Source organism: Marmota marmota, unplaced genomic scaffold (assembly GCF_001458135.2).
Source record: "Marmota marmota marmota unplaced genomic scaffold, marMar, whole genome shotgun sequence".
NCBI lineage: Eukaryota > Metazoa > Chordata > Mammalia > Rodentia > Sciuridae > Marmota > Marmota marmota.
Window position 1 is genome coordinate 13,116,194 of NW_026000153.1, and position 15,523 is coordinate 13,131,716.

The 15,523-nt window shown below is 40.5% G+C and overlaps 1 protein-coding gene and 1 non-coding gene across 6 annotated transcripts in view; both read right to left on the minus strand.

Moving 5' to 3' along the window:
* Nucleotides 1-15,523, minus strand: part of Elmo1 (engulfment and cell motility 1) — a 561,359-nt gene that overhangs the window by 438,437 nt on the left and 107,399 nt on the right. The gene's annotated exons all lie outside the window — the stretch shown is intronic.
* On the minus strand, nt 3,916-3,996 carry Trnae-cuc. Its single transcript has one exon. It is a non-coding gene; the product is annotated as a tRNA-Glu (tRNA).

The window sequence follows — 15,523 nt, forward strand, 5'->3', positions numbered from 1 at the left end:
GGGGGGGGGGTACCAGGAGATTGAATTCAGGGACACTTAACCACTGAGCCACATTCCCAACCCTTTTTTGTATTTTATTTACAGACAGGGTCTCCCTAAGTTGCTGAGGCCCTCACTAATTTGCTGAGGCTGGCTTTGAACTTGCAATGCTCCTGCCTCAGCCTCCTGAACTGCCAGGATTACAGGCTTATACCACTGGGCCAAAAAGAAACCCCTCAGTTCAACTAGCCAGGTGCCAAACTGGTAAGTTCCAAGACAAACACCATCTCTGCCCATGGACCTGTTCATTAAAATTTTCCCAAAAGGTTGCATAAGGTGTTTCTCTGTCCAGTTCTCTAAGACCTGGAATGAGGTGGTTTCAGTAATACACTGAGAGATTTTTGTAGACTCACTGAGTAATTGGCCTTTCACTTCATTGTGAACAAAGACCCAGGAGAAAAGAACATTCAATCTAAAATGAGGAAATCAGTTCTTCCTGTAACTCTGCAAACTATAAAGGAACTAAAAATTAATTTCTGGATTCTATTTGAAAATATTTGGATTTAGAATATTTAGGCAAAATTATTTTTACTGGCTGAGTATGTTTTTAAAACTTTTGTAAAAATCATCTGAATTCCTTAAGCATCTTGTTTTGAAGGTCAAAATGACCTTCTCAGATTCAACAGTGAACTGAGATCAGAAGATGAGGAATGCTTTTCAGGACAACCTAAAAGGGATACAGTAGCCAGATTTCTATGTGCACAGTGAGCCTCTTCGCTCATTCCCTTCACCTAAGAGAATATTAATCTGGGAAAATTTTATAGTTTGCAAAAACATTTTTATTTGTTAGATGAAGGGTGCATTTCCATATGAATCCGATTGGCAAAGTACCATGGAACAAAGTTATACCTAAGGATTTAGCCTTTTTAAAAAGAATTCATTCCTCTCTTATCTTAACTCTTATTCTCTAAAAGCGTTCCTTCATTTAATTGACCAAAGTCAGTTAAGTTCAGACAGCACATTTCCTATACAAAAAGATTTTTGCCTGCTTTTCATAAAATAAGCTAAACTTTTGAAAATGGCCAAGTTTTCTAAGTTCATTTCTAATCTACATCTCTGGCAATATTCTTTATTCCTTAATGTGAGTTTTCACCTTTTGCTTTCCTTTCTGTTTTCTTTCTCTCTTGTCTTTAATAGAATGTCAGTGCTATGAATTCCAAAATCCGCATCTCTCACCCTTATCCTTCTTCTAAGGTTTGACCCAGCATAACCCCTTGAGCAAATCCATGGACCCACATCCACAGGATGTCTTGCCATCTCTTCAAAGGTTATACTTTTTTTTTTCCTTACTAAACCTGATTCTCCCTTTGCTTCCCTGTTATCTCAAATATATATATATATATATATATATATATATATATATATATATATATATATACACACACATATATACATAATCACTCTCCCACTCAGGGCACATGTCCCTTGAAGGCATCAGAGTCCCCCTAAGGGAGTCCTTCATTGTTTATTTAGGAGGTGGCCAGGCTGTCCTGCCAGGAGGCTCCTTCCCAGGAGACCCCCCACCAGCTGTCACCCCTCATCAGATCCCCTCCCTGGCCTGCCTATGATGAGCCCTGGCAGCCCATGGCTGCTCAACCACCTGTTCCTGTCTGTTGGCCAAAGCACCTGGCTTGGGGACTTTACTCGGCCCCCATGTTCACCTTGGAGCTCTCCAGTCTGTGGCTGTAGACATTTCTGCCTTGACATCTGTCTGCTGAGGCTGGCAGCACCCCCGCTGAGATGCCCACACCTGTTAGAAACTTCCCATGTGGGCACAGCCCTCTGCTCTGAAATGCGCACTTCAGGCACAGGCCTGCCTCAGCAGGGCAACAACCAGGAGAGACAGCCTGGCTGTGCCATGTTTTTAATGACATGGAAAAAATGCTCAAAAGATGATATTAAGGACTAGACACATGAAAATACGCAGAATGCAATTTTTTTGTCAACTAGTTGGCTTTTCTGTCTCTGCTCTAAACTATGAGCTCTTGAAGGACTTTAGCAAAAGACTTCCTGGAATTGAATCCTGGCTTCTGCAGTATCTGGCTTTGTAACTTCAGACTTATTAATTACTTCTCTCGATGCTTCTGTTTTCTCTTCTGAAAAGCAGTTTTGCGCCTAAAGTAACATGGAGATTAATGAAAGTTTGGAGTAACACCTGGTACATAGTAACCTATTATATAAAAATCACCTATGAATAGCCCCTTCATTTCTTATATCCCACTTGGATATAAGATACAGGTAAATTGCTGATTAAATAAATTACATAAACAAATGAATGTATGTCTAATTCTTCTTTCTTCTTAGAGTGATTCTAGTCCTGGGTGCTCCCTTCAGCTCTTGACCTAGCCAGTCCTTTAATTTTAAATTTACGGTTGTGTTTTGCCAATTCTAGATTAACTTTCTTTGAAGGCAGCACTGCCTCTGAGACACCCAATCAACTCCTGGTCTGTGGCTGCTGAACTTCAAAAGGTGTGCAATTGATGAACATTAATTAACAACATACCTTTTTTTCTACTTCTAGCTTCTCTCCCTTTTTTTCATTCTTTCTGACTGCTACTAAGGCTCAGGTAAGCAGTTAAAGATAGGACACAGCAAGAGGACAGAAGCAATCCCCAATCTCCCCTTCCTCCCCCTCTCCATACAGCCATCATCTCACAGTCCTTTAATTTCAAAACTGTTTTCCACAAAGACTTAAAGTTTTTGGTTCTCAACTCTTAAAACAACCTTTCTCCAGTGCTTCTAAAGAATCTGACAGCTGCTTTATTCTGACACTTTGAGGCGGTACAACACAGCATTTGGGATTTTCCTTTGCTTTTATAGATGGAAATTCATTGAACATATTCTGCACAGCAGTTATGAGTAATGTTGGCCCAGGAAGAAAAGAAAACCAGCTTCCAAATGTCAGGATACCACTGAGAAAGGATCCGCATGTTGGCTATGACTTGTACAATGCGACTTGGAGAAACTTTAATGTACAGTACCCCGTCTAGATCCCAGAGGGGCTTGGTGACATTGTGTCACTGACACCAGCCACTTTATTACAGTTTTCCTTCTCCAGTGATCCTCCTGACTCTGCTCCATACTTTCAAGCCATATATTTTCAGGATGGAGCAACCTGAAGTTCTGAGGTGGGTGTGTGCATACTGTTTTCCTGAAAAACAACCTAACTAGTCAGGAAGCTAATGACAAAACCACACTTTCCAGAGGCAAATTTAGCTGGTTCTTGGAAAGCAAGTATTTTGACAACAGTTGCAATGTGATTCACTGACACAAGATTCCAGTAATTACCAGAAATGACAGAGGCTCACAACAACCTCTCCAATGTGGTAAAACCATGTTATCACATTAATTTCAAAAATTAAAAGATGACAGGCTATGCCACCTTTTTCTTGACAGATGATGATTTGCTTCAAAAATGGTTCACTAAAAAGGACTTATTTCAAGCTTCATGAAACTAATTAAATATGATCTTTCACCAAGATAAAGTCTAATCTTTGTCTCATAAAAATCACTGGCCTATGAAGATAATAAATGAAGACATTAATAATTAACACCCAAATGCTCCAGTAGATTAAAGACAAACAGATATACTTTCCCTTTTAGATACTCTAACAAACCTCTATGGAGCAGAAACTGTGCTTTCCTTCCATTGGGAGAGAAACTGGAAGTCTAGAAGAAGACAGAACTATTGAGATGGACAACACAAAGTAAAGCACAACTTTTATCAGTTATGTTCTTCTGTGATTCTCCTTCCCACTCCTTGATTTGTCATATCGTCCCATAACAATATTACTATGGAGACAAGGAACAATGTTTTCTCCTGAAACTTCATTGTCTCCAGTACTGACAACAATCAATTTCTTAATCCCCGCCATTTGGGGGGGGGCTGGGGATTGAACCCAGGGCCTTGTGCATGAGAGGCAAGCACTCTACCAACTGAGCTATATCCCCAGCCCCCACCTTCCTTACTATTTATAAGTAGAAGTACCTCCAGATAATTCTAGATTCACTAGCATGTCATTTTCCTCCACCAGGCCTTGCACTCAAGTCTTCTTTTTCTTTTGTGAAAATGAATGATTCACATAGCAAATCACTTCAGGTCTTATGGACTACTCACTTCATCCCTTTCAAATAATCTCCTTATTTGTCTCCAGTTCATATATGGAAAGCTAACTGTATTTATGTGCAGAGTTTAAAAATTAAACGTCAAACAGGTAAAGTAGGAGAAATAGAAATGACTGTCCACTTGGATGGACAAGATATCATCAGATTAGAGGAGTAGATATGAGGAAGTCGGATGAGCTCTGAAGGCAAGCAGGGTTCAGGTTCAGTTTAAACAGATTATGAAGGCTTATCAACAGCAAAGAAACAGATGGGAAGGAAGACAGCAGTCAAATTAAGTGAACTGGTAGCAAAGGAAGCTATGTGTTTGTATGAGGATGCACCAATTTCAGTTCATCCTTTTTTGAGTGGTAATGGATGTGCTAAGAAATCTTGCCAGCAGATTGTGAGCTCCCAGGTCTCAAACAAATATCCCATTAATGTGCTAGTGGCAACCTGAGGCAGAATCACAGCCTCGAAGAACAATTAAACAGGCTTTGCAGGAAGGACTTAAAAAATGGAAACAATAGCCACAATCTCACATTCTTTCTCCAAGCATCCCTACTTCAACATCATCAACCCAGACTTTCATTATCTAACATCACTTGGCCCATTCTTCTGATTAAATTGATAATGGCAGTAGCTCTTTTCTCAGTGACTGCCACTTATCCACCACAAAAGAATATCACTAAGTCTGTTTTATGTTTTCATGAGAAAACAGCATGAGGATTCTGAGACAAAAAGTCACATGCTCACAGCTGCACAACACAGGTGCCAGAATCGGGATTTGAACCCAGACCTGTATAATTCCAGAATTCTTGCTCTTCAACTCTATCCCAAATCTAGAGTCTTCAAAGTAAGCAGCAACAAGTTCAGGTGCCGAGAACCAACAGCTGAGGGGAAGGATGCTGGAATTCTGGATATCTTGGTCCCTGACATGTGGTAAGTTTTTGAAAAATGTTATTTTAAGCATGTTTTAGCATTACTATGAGAATAGTAAATGATCCTTTCTCGTGCATTATCCACATAAATTATAAGGAAAGCCCACATTAACACTGAAACTTTGGACATCATCTCCTCTCCCAGGGGAAGAAACCTCTCTGTTCCAGTCCTCTTCTCACATTTAATGCCCAAATCACAACCCCCAACTCAGCTTTTTAGTAGTGCCCTTCTATGCAGCCACTCCAACTTGAGCATAAATCCATCTGTAAGTTCGAATTCAAATCTTACCCCAAAAGTCTCTTCCAGTTTTCAACTTGCATGCATTTTGTTCTGTTTTGCCAGAGTGTAAACCTGTAGTAGACACTGCATCTGTCCTAGCTTCACACTGTGTTGACTCCCAGTCCTGCCAGTTCAATCTAGGGCAGCTCTCTAGACTTTCCTCTCTATCCATCCTGTGTGTACATCAGAGCAATTAAAAGCAGACTCTATTTGGATTGCCCCAGGTGTTTTCGGCTAAAGACACAGTGAATGCATACTGAGTGAATGTTTGTGATGTATATGGAGGAACTCACAATGTCACATAAATGAGAGAGACTGGCTAAAAAGGCAGGTGAGAAGCAAAAAATACCCAAGTCCTATAGATAACTCTTGAAGGTTTGGACCCATCACATAATTTTAGACAGGAAAGTGACATAAATGGCTATGTATTTTCAAACAATATGGGATTTTGCTGGAGGCTAAGAGACTAGTTAAATGGACAAATTGGCCAGTGTACCAAACCCAAAGGAAATATGGAAGGATATCCAACAACACTGATGTCTGACTCATTTTCCTATTCCTATTTCTAAATTTTCCATGAAAAATGTGAATCCACTTAAATAATCCTCTAGTGGTATTTTCTATCTTAGTAGATGTCACCACCATCTGTTCAGATGTTCACAGTGGCTCAAGAGGCTGAGGCAGGAGGATCACAAGTTCAAAGCCGTCCTCAGCAACAAATGAGGCCCTTAGCAACTTAGCAAGACCCTGTCTCACCCTGGGGATGTGGCTCAGTGGTTAAGTACCCCTGGGTTCAATTCCTGGGAACCAAAAAAAAAAAAAAAAAAACCTTGGAATCATCCTTAACACCTCAACCTTACCACTACCACATATAATCATTCACAATTTCCTGTCAAATCATTCTTCTCACATGTTTAATTGAGGCATCCATCTAACTTCTTTCCATCTGCCCTGTCACCAATCTAGGCAATGGCATGATCATTTCTTGAATGTGCTTCTACAAGAGCAATTGAACCAGTCCCTCTCATTCTATCTTACTTCTCATGGAGACAATTCTCAAACTTGTACCATCTAAAAGTGCTAAACACCATGTCATTCTCTTACTTAGATACCTTCTGTTTTCCCACCTTTTGGACAAAGGATCAGCTGATAAGACTCTTTATGATAAATCCTCATCTCATCCAACCAGTTAAGCCCAGAGACACTGTTCTTCCTCACTATCAAATTTTTCTTCAGTGCCAAAGGGGTAAGACACTAGGCAGGATCTCTTTAAATATTTCCTCTTTTCCATTCATTCTCTTCTTGATTAGTGGAACTGCCAAATGAACATAGGTTGGTATTTTTTTTAAATTTCTCCTTTTCAATATATTTAGTATTCACATTTTTCATTCCTTTAACATTTGGGCCATGTTCTGGAGGAATCCCTTATTTTTATCCTCCAATTTACCAATTCTCTCTTTAGCCAAACCCACTGTGCATTTTATAGTTTCGAAACAATTACTATAGTTTATTTTTTACATTTTACTTCCTGTCTGTAAATTTTCATTTCTAATTGGTTCCTTCTTATCATAGGTTTTATATCCACCTACTTTGTGTTCATAATCTCCTGTCTGCCTGAGTATGATTCTCTCTCTTTAAAGTTTCCCTGCCAGGATACTTGACACTTATTTTTAAGCTCTCCCTTGTGCTCTGTGTTTCTCCACACTGAGCAGCTGGGGAAGAAGGAGCATATATGATAAAGAGAAATCCCAACTGTAGGCACATTGCTGTGATGACTGATTAGATAGAAAAGTTGAGGGAGAGAGAATTGTCTAGGAAGACACACGGTTTCAGCTGGAGCGAATTCAGCATATGTTCATATCCAACACCAAGAAAAGGAAAACACAAAAAGTAGAAAAACTACACAGATTTGGGCAGGGAGGCACAATGAGGACTGTATGAGTCTGACATACAAGGAACTCTAGATGAACAAGGCAAATAGGCAGATGGGTAGTCATTTATATGGGTCAGAAGGTCAAGGAAAAAAGTGATAGCAGGAAAGTACAAGCAACTTATGATGATGACACTGATAAAGCTAAAGAGAGCACCACAAACTTGTCCCTAAGCAAAGATTAGTATTAGTCATTGCGAAAATGGACATGACTACTCTGAAAGTCACTTGGTTGTCTTCTGGCCATAGGAGGCACTGATGGGAGAATCCACAGAGGTCTTCATAAAGTGAATTCGTGGAGATGTAATAACGTGTTTAGAATGTATGGTGAGAACAAAGGAAGGGATGTTCTCACCAGAGTCACTCCTTTCCATAATCATGTTAAATTTTCTATATCAGTAGACATAGAGTACAAACATGAACTCTCTCCTTTGCTCAACAAACATTTGTTATAAGTTATGGCTTTACCACCTGCCAGGCAGAACACAGCCAACCCATTCAGAGCATCCCAAAATGAGTTATAACACTGGCAAGTGGAGCCACACAGGATGTTACGAATGCATCTAACAAGGTCCCTCTTCTAGACAGAGGAGTCATAAAAGACCCTTTCTAGGGAAATTATACTTCATCTGGGAAGGAAGAACAAATAGGAGTTAGATAGGAGGAGATGTGAGGGGTGTGATTTCCCATTAAAAGAAGTGACATTTATGAAGACTCAGAAGAGGAAAGGAATTTGTGTTCATGCACAGAGAAAAAGTCACATGTGATAAGAACCCAGATAAAGGAGCCAGAGTGTCTCTAAATGAGTCTGGTGAAGTAAGCAAGGGCCGGGGATAGCAGGGTTCCAGAAACCACAGCAAAATGTCTGGATCCTATTCCAAGAGCAGTGGGAGAGCCACTGAACAATGCCAAGACTGGGAAGATGGACTGGAGTAGAAGCAGGGGCAGAGGCCTGGAGTCCTGCTGTCACCCAGTGCAAATAAGCTGGAGCAGTGGCAGCAAGGATGGACATAAGGTCAATGGAACCCAGAACCACTCAGGCTGTAGGCTCTACAGGATTAGCTATGAGAGGGGCTGTTGGAGATGAGGAGGGGGTGTCATGCATGAGGGTGATACTGCTGATTGAGAGGACTCACTAATCCACTTGATGAATAACTAAAAAACAGAATCTAGAAAAGCATGCACTTTACTTCCCTGAGGCTCCTCTCATTTCCACAGAGTTCTGGGCACACTGCACATTCTGTCTACATACCCGGAGGGATAAAGTACAAGCTGCCTTTTCCTATAACAAGCTGCCTTTTTCTGAGAACCCAGAGTCCTCCTTTCATACTGAAATCTACACACGTCTATATCCCAGCATAAATTTCCAGTTGACTTAGCAGGAAAATAAAGCACATGGTGTGACATGCACAGAAGTGTCAGGAAATGTAGGAGGTCTCAGTCACCAAATCAAAACAAAATACTGCTGATACAAGACTCTGCCCTGAGTCGCCCAAACTTCCCTCAGTGATAGTGTTGTGGAGGGAAGTAAAATGGAAGAGAATAACCATCTCCACCTACTTAGATGACAAACTAAACTCTACAGTTCATTTTCAAAAGGAAAAGCAGAATGAATGCTAGAGTTCATTCTGGCTCAATTAAACTCACTTCTCAACTGAGGAGACAAGCACATTTGCCATCTTTCTTTTCCAAAGCATGGTGCGCTCTACATGAGGTTATACAGACTATCTCACAAGAAGAAAGCTAAAACCAGAAAAGGAAGTACCCCAGTCACTTTATTTTAAAGGAAGTTTAAGAAATAGCTGGTACATTACCAAATCCAACGGTTGCAAAAATCAGATGAGGGATGGCTATTTATCCACTAGTGTCATTCTGAGAGCACAAAAGCAATAGTGCAATATCACAGAATTTTTATCATGCCTTTCTTACATGGGACAGAGTGAGTAATTGAAGATATTATGTATGTATGCTGTAAAGTAAGGAGAGGCTAAGAATTATGGGACCATTTTTCCACTGGAGAAATTGAGGTTCTACTTTTAAGGGACTCGCTAAAAGTTACTGTGGGAACAGGAAGTATTACCAGCAGAATGAGTGAGAAATTTCAAGAGCTCTACACTAGTTACTTCCAAACATAGCTCCAACCACATGAGCCATTCCACCAGGGGAGCATGATAAAAACAGGAATCCCTTCACCTTGAACCACACTTATAAGATAATTTTCCCCTGTATTTTCAGTGTTTCCTGAGAAATTCTGAAGCAGATTCAAGCTTGGAAACCCTGATTCAGTCCATTTTCAACAGGAAGTAATTCTATCCACCACCCAGGGGACATCTGGCTATGTCTGGAGACACTTTTTGATTATCCTATTGGAGGAAAGGATTATACAAGCATCTAGAAAATCAAGGCCAGGATGCTGCTAAAATACTACAATACACAGGACAGTCCTCATCACCAAGAATTATCAGGCCCAAAATGTCAATGTACAAAGGTTAAAAAATGATCTAATCCAACTACTCAGGATAAAAAAAAAAAAAAAAAAAACAGTGTGGGGAAACTACAGGACTTCTAGTTTCAGCAATGCAAGGTTAGAACTCAGCTCGCCAGATATTCTGTCCCATTTTCCTTCAGATGATCTTAAAAGACCCATCTGAATTCAAGTCACTTAATTTGGAATTCAACTGTCTTTCACTAGGCAGTTAATATTTAAATGTGTTGGGAATTATGCTTTTTTTCAGGCTAAAGAACAGGCTTTCATGCACTTAAGGGAAATTTTGTATTATTGATTCCCATCTTGTCCAAAACATGACACTTGTTCTATTCTGTGTACCAGACAGAATTTACAATTGGCTCTAGTAGTTACCATTATTAAGCAGAGAGCTGAATGATTATCTCACAGCATCCCCATAACACCAGGAAGGGTTCATAAACATTGCCAATTCTCCTTATAAAGCACTAAATCTGTTCCTGATTTCACAGCAGGTAAGTTGCAGAACTCAACTGAAGTCCATATCAGTCCACCCTGAAGTCCATGCTCTTAAGTAGCCTGTTAAAATGCCTGTCCAAGAGTCCAGTCCTGATCAAATTCGCTTTTCAAGGCTGGTGTCTGGCTTAAAATGGGCTCCTCTGTAATAACCCAGACCACTTCTCTGCCCAGGTTTCTCTAAATTTTTAAGGAAACACCGTTTGGTTGCATAACAGAACATGTCCCTGGAATTCTCATTGTAGATAGAGCAGGCTAGCTCTGCAATGATGCATCTGTTCAAACCAGGCTGGCGTGACTGATGGGAACAGCTACATAGGAATATAATATATGGAGACACTCAAACAGAACTGACCGACAGAAAGGCAGAGTGTTTGGTGTCAAACAATGCTGGATTCAAATCAGCACTCTCCCAGCTGAGTATTTTTAGGCAATTTAATAATCCTGTGAATAATTATGAAATAGGAAACCTAAAGCAAAACTTGCACGTCTGTAGCAGGATAATAAAATATTACTTGTGAAGCACACTGCCTGGGACACAGTATGTACACAAAAGATCACAGTTGCTATTACTATTAGTATTACTATTACTACTGTTATTATGCCCAGAATGAGCAAAACTCCATAACGTCTTATACAAAATGTGCTTGAATGTGCTTTACTCAATGAGCTTTCAAAAGGTCTTGTGTAAATTGATTTTATGCATATTGAATCAGATCTAAAATATGCTACAGAAATACAGTAATTAAAAACCATAGACAATCATTTTGTATGTGCTTACCTAAAAACACATGCCTCTGGGGTTTTTTTAGGGAAACAAAAGCCTATCGAAATATGGGGAAGAGGTGCTAATATAATTTTTCTGTTTGTAGAATGCAGAATGAAGAATATCAATGTTTTATTCTTATCATCACTGTTCAGAATTCAAACTTCCAGTAGACACACAGAAATAGAGATCAATGCAATAGCCCACAGGACCCAAATGGCTGTAAACCACAGGCTGACCACCAGAAGCTTGTACTCTATTTCCAGAGATGTGCACACATAAAGAGAAATGTAAATTACATTGCGTGTGGAATATGTTAACTGCCAATAAAAGCTCAGGCAAAAAAAATGGTTCAAGAAATAGAAGGCTGGAGAAATTACTGCATATAATGTGATCAAAAAAGGTTTGAGCACAAAGCAGCTCTCAGCAGGGCTTAGCGAAGCCAGAATTTTGAGCAGTGGTGAGCTGGCCAAGGCAGGAGGAATTCAGGCTATTGCACTGTTAGAAGGAAACTGTAAGAAATGAGAAAGTCTGTGAATGTGTAGGGATGCATTTCTAAAGGAGCACTTTCTACAAAGCAGGAGGATACTTGAGAACTGCTTATACCAGGCAAATACCTTGGACCACAGGTAATGCTTAGGGAAATATGGAAGGATATGAATTTATGTTAAGGAATATGATTCTAAAGAGTCTGAAAAATATATAGAACCAAGGATTAAAACTCTGTGTCTCTTCCCATCACCCTTTCTGGGACTGAATCAGCCACACCATCACCTCTCCAAGTGTTCATCCTACACACAGCTCAGTAAAGATGATGGACGTGCTTGCCATCATCTTTCTATCTCTTGGCTGAAACAGCTTGTACTAGCTTTCCTTGAGCAGAGGTGAGATCTGTCTCCTGTACAGAAAGGATGGAGTCCATACACTGGGCCATGAATGATACATCTCATGATCCCTCCTCTATATGAAATAACTTGACAAAGTTGGTAATACCTCTGAGACCCCCATATCTTCAAGTTGACATATAGACAGTTTTATCAACCATGTATCTGTCTTCCAAAGGCAATTGAAGGATTGTACAAGGCAATAATATATATATCCATCTAGCAGAAAAATGAAACTGGTGATCAGGTAGTAGGTCACACTGGTGATGGGAGCTGGTGGAGTTAGGCAGCATTGATACTTCACCTAATGAGATAAAGTGGAATCCAACACTAAGGGCATCCATCATGAACACAGCCCAGATGACCGAGCAGAGATTGGGACAGATTTAGACAGAAGGAGAGAGATGTGGGAATATGAAGGAAACTTATGTAGACTAATAAAACAAGGAGAAAAATCATAGGCTCCGAAGCTTAATGAGGAGGGAGGTACAGAAGACACGAACCAGCAACTTTGCCCAGTGTAACCATGAAAGTGAGGAAACCAGGAAAGGCCCAGTGGAGACCACCTGATTGGGCAGATCCATGAGGATGGTTGTGAAGAAAGGTAAACAGCTATCTGTCCAAAGATTAAGCAGACACTGAAATAATATTAATGGCATGTACTGATGACATTTAAATAAGCTTGGACTGGAAAAGACAGAGAATAAAGTACCCACTAGCAAAAGACAGCTCTAAGACAAGGGAATATTTTCCAAGGTAGGAGTCAAAGAGTTTTCTGTTAGAGACAGAGAAAAAGACAATGAATGAAGAGGAAGTGGATAGGACACAGATGCAGAGAAAGGATGGGTTAAAACATACATGAAGCCCAGGTGAGGTGGTGCAGGCCTATAATCCCAGCAGCTCAGGACACTGAGGTAGGAAGATTTTGAGTTCAAAGCCAGCCTCAGCAAAAGCAAAGCATCAAGCAACTCAGTGAGACCCTGTCTCTAAGTAAAATACCAAACAGGGCTGGGGAAGGGTTAATGGGTGGAGTGCCCCTGAGTTCAATCCCCAGTATTCCTCACCCCAAAATAAAACCATACATGGAGCAAAAGAGGTGAGGGCTAGGACAGGCCCAAAGCCCTAGGGACAAAGGGGAAGCACCTCTCTTCCCTCCTCTGCTCCTTTCTAGAAAAAGAAGCCATATGGCAGATGTCAAAGGCCTGGAGCAGTCTGTGCAAATCTACAGACATCAGTGGTGGCTTTCTGGTCCAGTGTCCTCCTTAGAAAGCAAGGCATGAAAGGACAGGGCATCAATAGGAGATGCAGGAGACTTGAAGAGCATGTGTAGAGAACAGAAGAGCTGCTGTCCATAAGTGTTGGTGGGCAGCCAAGAGATAGAAGAAAACATCATGGAGGTGTTCTAGGGAGTCTCTGAACATTCCACAGCATGCACTGGCTTCGTGTCCACCTGGTGCACGCTTTTATTCCCAGTGATGCCTCCCCCACGCCCTTTAATCTTCTTGCCTTTTTAAACATTAACAAAGTTAGGATAAAACAGGATGCAGTAGGGAACTGTTCACAGTGGAAGGCCAGGTAAAAAAGAAAACTAGAATATCTAATTTTCCAATTGAATGAAAACTTGCTTAAACTAGCAGCAATCCCAGCTGCCTTACTGAGGCATTACTCTGAAGCAGGCAATATGCTACATTCTTTTCACATGCTATCTTCACAAAAACCATAAGAGTAGCAAGTTATTATTCTGCTTTCACAAGACAAGGAAATTGAGATTCAAAGACGCTAACTGAATCTCCCACAGAAATCAGGGCTCTTAGACTCCTAGGTATGAGTGTTTGTGTCCCACACATAACCCATGTGTTGAAATTACCTCCCTATGATGCTGGTATTAAGAGAAGGTCTATTTAGGGGGTGATTAGATCCTAAGGATGGTTACAAAGGAGGCTCCAGGGCACCTGCTTGCTGTACCCACCAGATCAGGACCACAGAAGGCCTACGTGTGAGAAATAGGTCCTTGCCAGACACTGAATAACCTGTTACCTTGATCTTGAATTTTCCAGCTTTCACAACTGTGAGCAATAAATCTCTGTTGTTTGTAAACTAGCCAGTTTTAAATTTCATATTATAGCAGCCAAAGGAACTAACACCTCTGTTTCAGTGTCCCTGGAGTCTGTACTGTCCACTCTGTATCTTAGTGGTGCCTCTTCTCAAAGTTCTGGAGCTCCATGCTCTTGACTGAGAAACAGACCGTTCAGTAAAAGCTAAGTTAACAACATTGGTCACGGGAGCCTTTTAGCTTTAGTATATCCACACAACCATCATCCTTAGCCTCAAGCGGCCCCTGAGGTTGGAACTCAACAATACACAGTGAAGATCAGAAAAGAAGCCAGGAATGTTTGCAGAGCTTCATGTGATACAGCAAAGTCCACTGGTAAAGAACTCCTGAGACTTACCTGCCTAGTGGAAACAGAATTGTCTCCTGAAAATTGTTACAAAGAAGGTCAACAAGTCCACTGTGTGCAGACAAGACAGCCCCTTGAACACAATCGGCATTTTTTGAGAATGGCTGAGTAGAAGAACCGAGCACCCAAAGGTAATCACCAGTAAGGAAGTTCCTCCTCTCACTAACTCACCAATGCTACATCAATTTATTAAGTGAGGACTGTTAATCAGACACTGGAGAAACAACAAAGATGAAGCAACTCCTGTCAAATGACAGTCTCAGTATGTAGGAACCTCTGCATTGAATTCATCTGCTGCTTATTACAGACCCAAATTAAAGGCCCCAGCCCTGACCCAGAATCAGAATATCTGCAATAGAAGTTGGGAATATGCACTTTGTAGAAGCTTTCTCAATGATTCTTGTGCACACTCAAGTTGAGGATCACTGGTGTGAGAGACAGTGACAACATATGATAAGTGCATAGACACTCAAGATCTCACAACACAAAGCAACAATGCCTAACCCAAACCCTGAAAACATCTTTTAGTGAAACAGTAGCTCTCCAGTTTAAAAAGAAGTGAAGAGATTTTTAAATGAGACTAACATTCCTTACGGAGCAAGGTAGAAGATTAGGAGAAAACCTAACTCTTCATTGGACTTGCAAGTACATTTCCAATTCTCATGCCAAGATCTGATTCCATCAAAAAAATAAAAATAAACTACCTGATATCAACTCTGCCATGAGCTTCCCTCCAACTTTTGCATATGCAGACAATAACAGTCTGAGTTCCTATTTTTTGTCTATGTCTCAATGTGGCATCACCAGGAAGCCTATAAATTAGTCAACTGTTTAAAAGTTCAGTCTTAGAAGGAAGGAAAGTTTGGGGGGTTATGCCCTGGTCTGCCACTGACTGTTAAATCATGTAACTTCTCTGAACTTTAATATTCTTATCTGCAAAATCAGAAAAATCACCAAGAATGCAAGAAAGCAATGCTGGGTGCCATGACACACCAAGAAATAGCATCATAGCTGTGTTATTTCTTCCGAAACTGCAAAACCAGAATCTAATTGGTAGGATGCATCAAAAAAACTCCAAATTAAAGAATTTCCCATAAAATAGCTGTCCGGTACTCTACAAAATTGTCAGGAAAAATAAAGAAT